The sequence below is a fragment of the Cervus elaphus genome, chromosome 23 (assembly GCF_910594005.1).
Source record: "Cervus elaphus chromosome 23, mCerEla1.1, whole genome shotgun sequence".
In the NCBI taxonomy this organism is placed as follows: Eukaryota; Metazoa; Chordata; class Mammalia; order Artiodactyla; family Cervidae; genus Cervus; species Cervus elaphus.
The window spans coordinates 77,420,994-77,427,011 of NC_057837.1; the positions used below are offsets into that span (position 1 = coordinate 77,420,994).

The following is a 6,018-nucleotide window of genomic DNA, read 5'->3' on the forward strand; positions in this document are numbered from 1 at the left end:
GGTGGTAAGTTTCCAGCCCTAGCCTGGGCTGGCTGGAGGGCCCAGGCGAGCTGGTCCTGCCTCCCCTTCTGTTTTCCAGGACGCTCCTCTCCAGGCCCCACTTGGCCTAAGGAGGGTAGGTCCCTGGGGAGGGGGCGGCCCCATGCAGGGTGGAGCTGAGCTGGAAAAACCGGCAGGGTTGGAGCAGTCAGCGCGCAGACACGGTCTTCACTCGTCTGCCTGGGGCCTCTCAGCGTCACTCACTCCCACCCTGTGCCCCCGAGGGGCTGGGACCCGAAGGGCGTCCCTCAACCTGGGGCTTCGGGCTGGAGACCAGCGGGGAAGGGGAGAGTGCCTGGGCTTTAAGCTGGGGCTAGAGGGCAAGGAGATGGGGAGAGACAGAGAGGGAGAGGGCGGAGAGCAGGAGAGACACAGTGGGGATCTCGGGGCAGGAGTGGGGGTGGCCAGGAGCCTGGGGCTGCCCAAGGTAGAGGGTGCTTGGAGGCGGGAGGGTGTGGGCACGGGGTGGAGCTGCTGCAGGCATCGCCAGCAGGGCTGTTTCCACACCTCGGGGTTGCAGTTGCAGGTCTGTGTGTTCCTAGGAACCAGCTCTGGGGGCCCCCTTCTCTTGCCCCTCCAGCCTTCCCTTGGGACCTTGTACCTGGAGGCTGCCTCTCCACGGGGCCCTCTCAGAGCAGAGCTGGGGAGGCCTGAGGTGAAACTGGGCTAATTAGTGCTCGAACCTGAGATAATCGCTGCCTGGAATGTTCCCTGGGAGGTCCAGGTGGGGGCAGGCAGGCAGGGGCCGTGGGTCCCTGGGATTGGCTCCATTGGGCCTCTGCCTGCAGGCTGCCAGAGCCCTGAATATTGGGCTGAGGAGGGCCCCAGAGGCCTGGAGCCTCAGATCTGAGAACCTGAAGTTGCTCAGGCCCCTCCAGGCCATCCTGCAGATCTGATGCCCTGGACTCCTGGTCTGAGCACATCTAAGCCCTGCCTACAGCCTTCCGTGGCTCCCAGTGGCCCATAAATTAAAATCGCAGCCCCTCACCTTGGCCTAGAGGTGCCTGTTGATGTGTTTCTGGTCCTGCCTCATCACCCTGACCCTCCCTTTCTACGCTTTTACCCCACATAGTCCACACTGGGCCCACCACAGGACCTTTGCATATGCTCCCGGGATTCTCTTCCTCATCCTCTCCCCAGAGCTCTGTCCTATGTACGCTTCAGCCCTCAGCTCAAAGTCACCTCACTGGGAGGCCTCTCCTGCACCTCTCCTTCCTTTTCTTCTTCTTCTTCTTCTTTTTTTTTTTTTAACTCTTTTGGCCAAGCCACACAGTGTGTGGCATCTTAGTTCCCTGAAACCAGGGATTGAACCCATGCCCCCTGCATTGGAAGCTTGGAGTCTTAACTACCGGAACACCAGGGGAGCCCCTCTTCTTCCTTCCTTTTAGTGGGCCTCCAGCTCTGATGCCTGTTTCCTCTACGCAAGTGTCAGCTTTCTGAGGACAGGCACCTGCTCTGCCTGGTCACCACTGTGTCCCGCTGTGAGCCAGCCAGTGACCGTCAAGAAGTGGCCTGGACATTTTCTGCTGTGTGGATTCCTCCTAGGAAGGGATCTAAGAGGAACCCCTGGGTCTCCCTGCACCATCCCTGCCCCTCCTGCAGTCCCAGCCTCAGCAGATCCTGCCTCTGAGTCTTCACAGCTGTGGGCGGCTCTGGCTGTGATGTTGTAATCAATCACTGGCCAGAATCCGGTCCTGATTATCACTGGGCTGTGCCTGGCTTGCCTGACATCGAGGGGGCTGGGACCACAGGCCACTGTATCAGGGGCCCCAGCTATCCCACTGGGCCTCTGGCCTCTGGCCGCAGATAACAGCACAGGCCCCAGTGGCCTCACCTCAGATGTAGGCTCGGTGGCCTCGGGCAAGTCCCTGCCCTCCGCTGGGCTGCCAAGTCACGGGGGGTGGGGTCCTGCCCTGTAGAAGAGTGAGGGGCGTGGGGGAAATGGGGTCTATGGCTGGGAGACCCTGTGTGTGATAGCAGTGACTTCTCAAGGAGAGTGGAATAGGAAAGGGGGGACACATGACGAGATTCCCATGTGTCCCCCATGGGGGCGGGGAGAGTCCAGGGTGACTGACAGCCCAAAGGAGCCCTGGATGCCCAAGGTTTACAGTGTCCTGAGTCCCATTGACGTGGGGGCAGAAAGTGTTGGCAAGTGAGGGTCTGAGCTATGTCTTGGGCGTTGATCCCACGATGGCCTCAGTTTCCTCCTTGTGAAGCAGGGACCGTAGAGTTCCCACTTCACAGGGATGTGCTTACATGGGATACTGTCTGTGAAGCGCTCGGAACCATGCCTGACGGTGGGAAGCAATCGATAAGGACTGTTACTACCACCTTCTGAAGTCTTGCCTTTTCCGGCCCCCCTGCTCGGGGTTTCCCATCCCAGCACCATTCAGGTCTGGACGATTGCTCTCCTGCTCCAGGCCTCATCCCTACATCTCCTCTCCACGTGCTGCCCGATGGAGCCTCAGGAAATGTAGGCAGGATCTCTGTGCACCAACTTTGCTCAACAGTCTCCCGTGGTTCCCACTGCCCTCAGAATAAGGATTAACCTCCTCATCATGACCCGAAGGTGCTGCTTGACGTTCCCCCCAGGCTCCTGCCACGCTCCCTCTCATGCTCACTGCTAGAGTGTTTTCCTCCCCGTTCCCCCACCCCGCCTCCGCTGGCCTCATCTCTGTGGATCTCCCCTTGCAGCCATCATTATGGCCATATGGTTACACTTGCTCAGTCGATGGAGGTCTGTTCCCTACTCCAGAATGCAAGGCAGGAACCGTGTCAATTCTGTTTCCCGCTCTATCCCCAGTGCCCATCACGGGGCTTGGCACACACTAGGTGTAACATAAAGATTTGTCGAATGAGTGAATGAAAAATGGTTGGTGAGTTGGAGGCTGGGGTGGGCTGGGCGTCACTGAGGGCTCAGGTTCTTCCCACCTCGTGGGTTTGTCCTCTCTTCTCAGCCCAGTTCCTGATAGCTCCATGATGGCTGCCAAATCTCCTGCCATCTCTTGTGGCTATGGTCAAGGCAGGCAAAGGCCTTCACGTGTCCTCTGAAGAATGAAGAAACTGTTCCCAGAAGTCCCTTGGCAGAATTCCGCATCTCACTGGCCACAGATACACTCCACATCTAATCTCAGCCAATCACTGCAAGGGGAGAGAGAGGGCCACGTTTGGTTTGGGCCAATCAGCATTCGCCCCGCAGGGCACTGTGGGCAGAGTCTGCCCTTGCCTTATAAGAGAGAATCCAGCTGGGGCCTGGTCTGGGCCCGGAGCTGTGGAGCCTGAACTGGGGGCATTTTGAGCATCACTGAGGCTGTGGGCCCCCCACCCTGCCTTCCCTCTCTAGGGAACCCTTGGGTGGTGGCTGTGAGCGGAACCGTATGGTTGGGTGACGGTGTCAGGCAAATTAGGTGGCCAGACGCCTTCACCTCAGTAAATACTGATAGAGCCAGGAGTGGAGCGGAGGTGGGCAGGCCCAAAGGGAATGTAGGGGAAGAGGGAGCCTGGGCCAGAGATCCTGAGGAAGGGCCAGAGAGAAACGACAGAGAGGTGGAGACACTGAGGGAGAGACAGAGACATGGGGGAGAGACAGAGAGACAGGGGAGAGACAGAGACACAGGGGAGAGACAGAGAGATGGGGAGAGACAGAGAGACAGAGACATGGGGGAGAGACAGAGAGATGGGGGAGAGACAGAGAGATGGGGAGAGACAGAGAGACAGAGACATGGGGGAGAGACAGAGAGATGGGGAGAGATAGAGACATGGGGATAGACAGAGAAACATGGGGGAGAGACAGAGACATGGGGAGAGACAGAGACATGGGAAGAGACAGAGAGACACGGGGGAGAGACAGAGACATGGGGAGAGACAGAGAGACACGGGGGAGAGACAGAGACATGGGGAGAGACAGAGAGACATGGGGGAGAGACAGAGACACTGAGGGAAGAGAAAGGCAGGGAGATACAGAAGGAGAGAAACAGAGAGAGACTTCGCAGGAAAGCTTCTGCATCTGCTCCTCAGCAGGCAGAGGCCCTGTCATGGTGGAGCAGCATCTCTGCCCCCTTCTGCTTGGACTGCTGTCCTGGGCAAGTCATGTGCCAGCCTGAGCCTTGGTGTCCTCCTCTGCTGATGGGGTAAACGACCCCTTTCCATAGGACTGCTTGGCAGGCCCAGCATACCGGGATTATCATTGCCTCAGTGGCCTCCTTTGGCCTGTAAATGGCTGGAATGGTTGGGAATTGTTGCCCCAGGGGACAGGGGGGATGTGCCCAGGGTCACAGCAGGAGGGCAGGAGGGATTTGGCCATGATCCTAAAGCCTGTGCCCTGTCAGTGCCCTGCAGGGCTGAATGGAGCAGGAAGGAGGGGCATCCCAGCTGCTGGGCACCCTGAGGGGTGGTGCTGGCTGCGGCAGCAATCCTGGTGATAATGCCAATGGCCCCTGTGTTCTCAGGGCAGCCCAAGTACTGGACACCAACCCTCTGAGGGTGATGCTGCTTGATTCTATTCATTTTGTGCTTCCTAGTGTACAGATGAGGAAACAGCCTCAGAGACCCGCAGTGACTTCCCAAGACAGCTTCGGTTTGGACTCAGACAGGCCTGGGTCTGAGTCCCTGCTCCTCACAGGCTGGCTGACCTGGGACTCCTCTCTTTCAGCCTCAGTTTCCCCATTTGTAAAACAGGAAAACAGCAGTTTAAAAAATTTAAAAGACATGAGGATTAAATGAGATGATGTAGAGAAAGCATCTAAGCACGGGTCCTGGTACACAGTCAATGTTCAATAAAGGTTAAATGGTAGGTTGGGTAATAGTTTTAAAGTAATTTGAAAACAATCCCTTTAATTGCTCTCCTTTTTACAGAGGAAGAGCTGAGGTCCAGAGAGGGGGGAAGTGACTTGCCCAAGGTCCCCAGCCAAGTGGACGAGCTGAGATTGGAATCTCGTGACCCAGAGGCCAGAGCTCTCTGCCAGCCCTTCATGGCGCCATGATGGCTCAGCCCTGGATGGCCTGCTGGAGCGTCAGTCCCTGTGGGTCAAGGAGATGCCCGTGGCTTGGTCCCATGTCCCTCTGGCCTGGCATTAGCCATATCACCCGTTGGGATGGTTGCAAAATCCCACTCGCTTTAGCAGTCGATAAAGAGTGCCCATTGCAAAACTCAGTGGCAAAATTATTAACTGTTGTGTCACCCTGTGGCCAGGCCCTGGGCACCCCCTTCCTGCCTGGAGGCCTGGGTGGGGCCAAGTGCTCACTCTCTCCCTCCATGCCCTGACCCCGCAGAGGCTGGGGTGGGCTAGGGGCCAGCAGGGGGCTTTCAGGGAGTGGGCAGAGGGTAGACCTGGGCACTGGGCCCACCCACAGCTCTCCACGTTCAGGAAATGACAGCCCCACCCTTCCGGGTGCTCAGGCTCAAACCCTGGGGTCTCTCAATTCATTTCTTGTCCCGCATCCAATGCGTGGTCGGAGATTCTCTCAGTCCTACCCTTGAAATACACAGACCCAGCCAGGCTGCCCTTCACTTCCACACCTGGATTCAAAGCACCTCCCTGCCGATCTCACCATTCTCCACACAGCCCAAAGGATCCTGCTAAACCCAGGTGGATCCTAAGTCAGATCTTGCCCTTCTGCTTAGGACCCCCCGTGGCTCACGTCCAGAACAAAAGCCAAAGTCTTCCCAAGGCCCACAGGGCCCTGCTTCGTCTGGCCCCATCACCTTTCTGACCTCCTCATCACCACTCTCTCTTCCTAACTCACTTTTCTCCAGTCCAATTGCCTCCTTGCGATCTCTCCAACACACCAGGTGTGATCTAACCCCAGGGCTTTGCACTTGCTGTTCCAAGTGTCTGGAATGCTCTTCCCCCAGCTGTGTCACATAGCTGGGTCCCACGTGGCATTCAGATCTCATCTCAATGTCACTGCCTCCAGGACGCCTTCCCTGGCTACCCTGCTGAAGTGTCACCTCCAGTATCACCCTCAGCCCTTCTTTCT

General features: G+C 57.6%; 1 long non-coding RNA gene across 1 annotated transcript; it reads left to right on the forward strand.

Moving 5' to 3' along the window:
* The first annotated feature begins 395 nt into the window (after positions 1 to 395).
* Positions 396 to 5,191, forward strand: LOC122682232. The gene is made up of 3 exons (XR_006337272.1): positions 396 to 466; positions 2,284 to 2,512; positions 4,896 to 5,191. It is a non-coding gene; the product is annotated as an uncharacterized LOC122682232 (long non-coding RNA).
* The last annotated feature ends 827 nt before the right edge of the window (positions 5,192 to 6,018 follow it).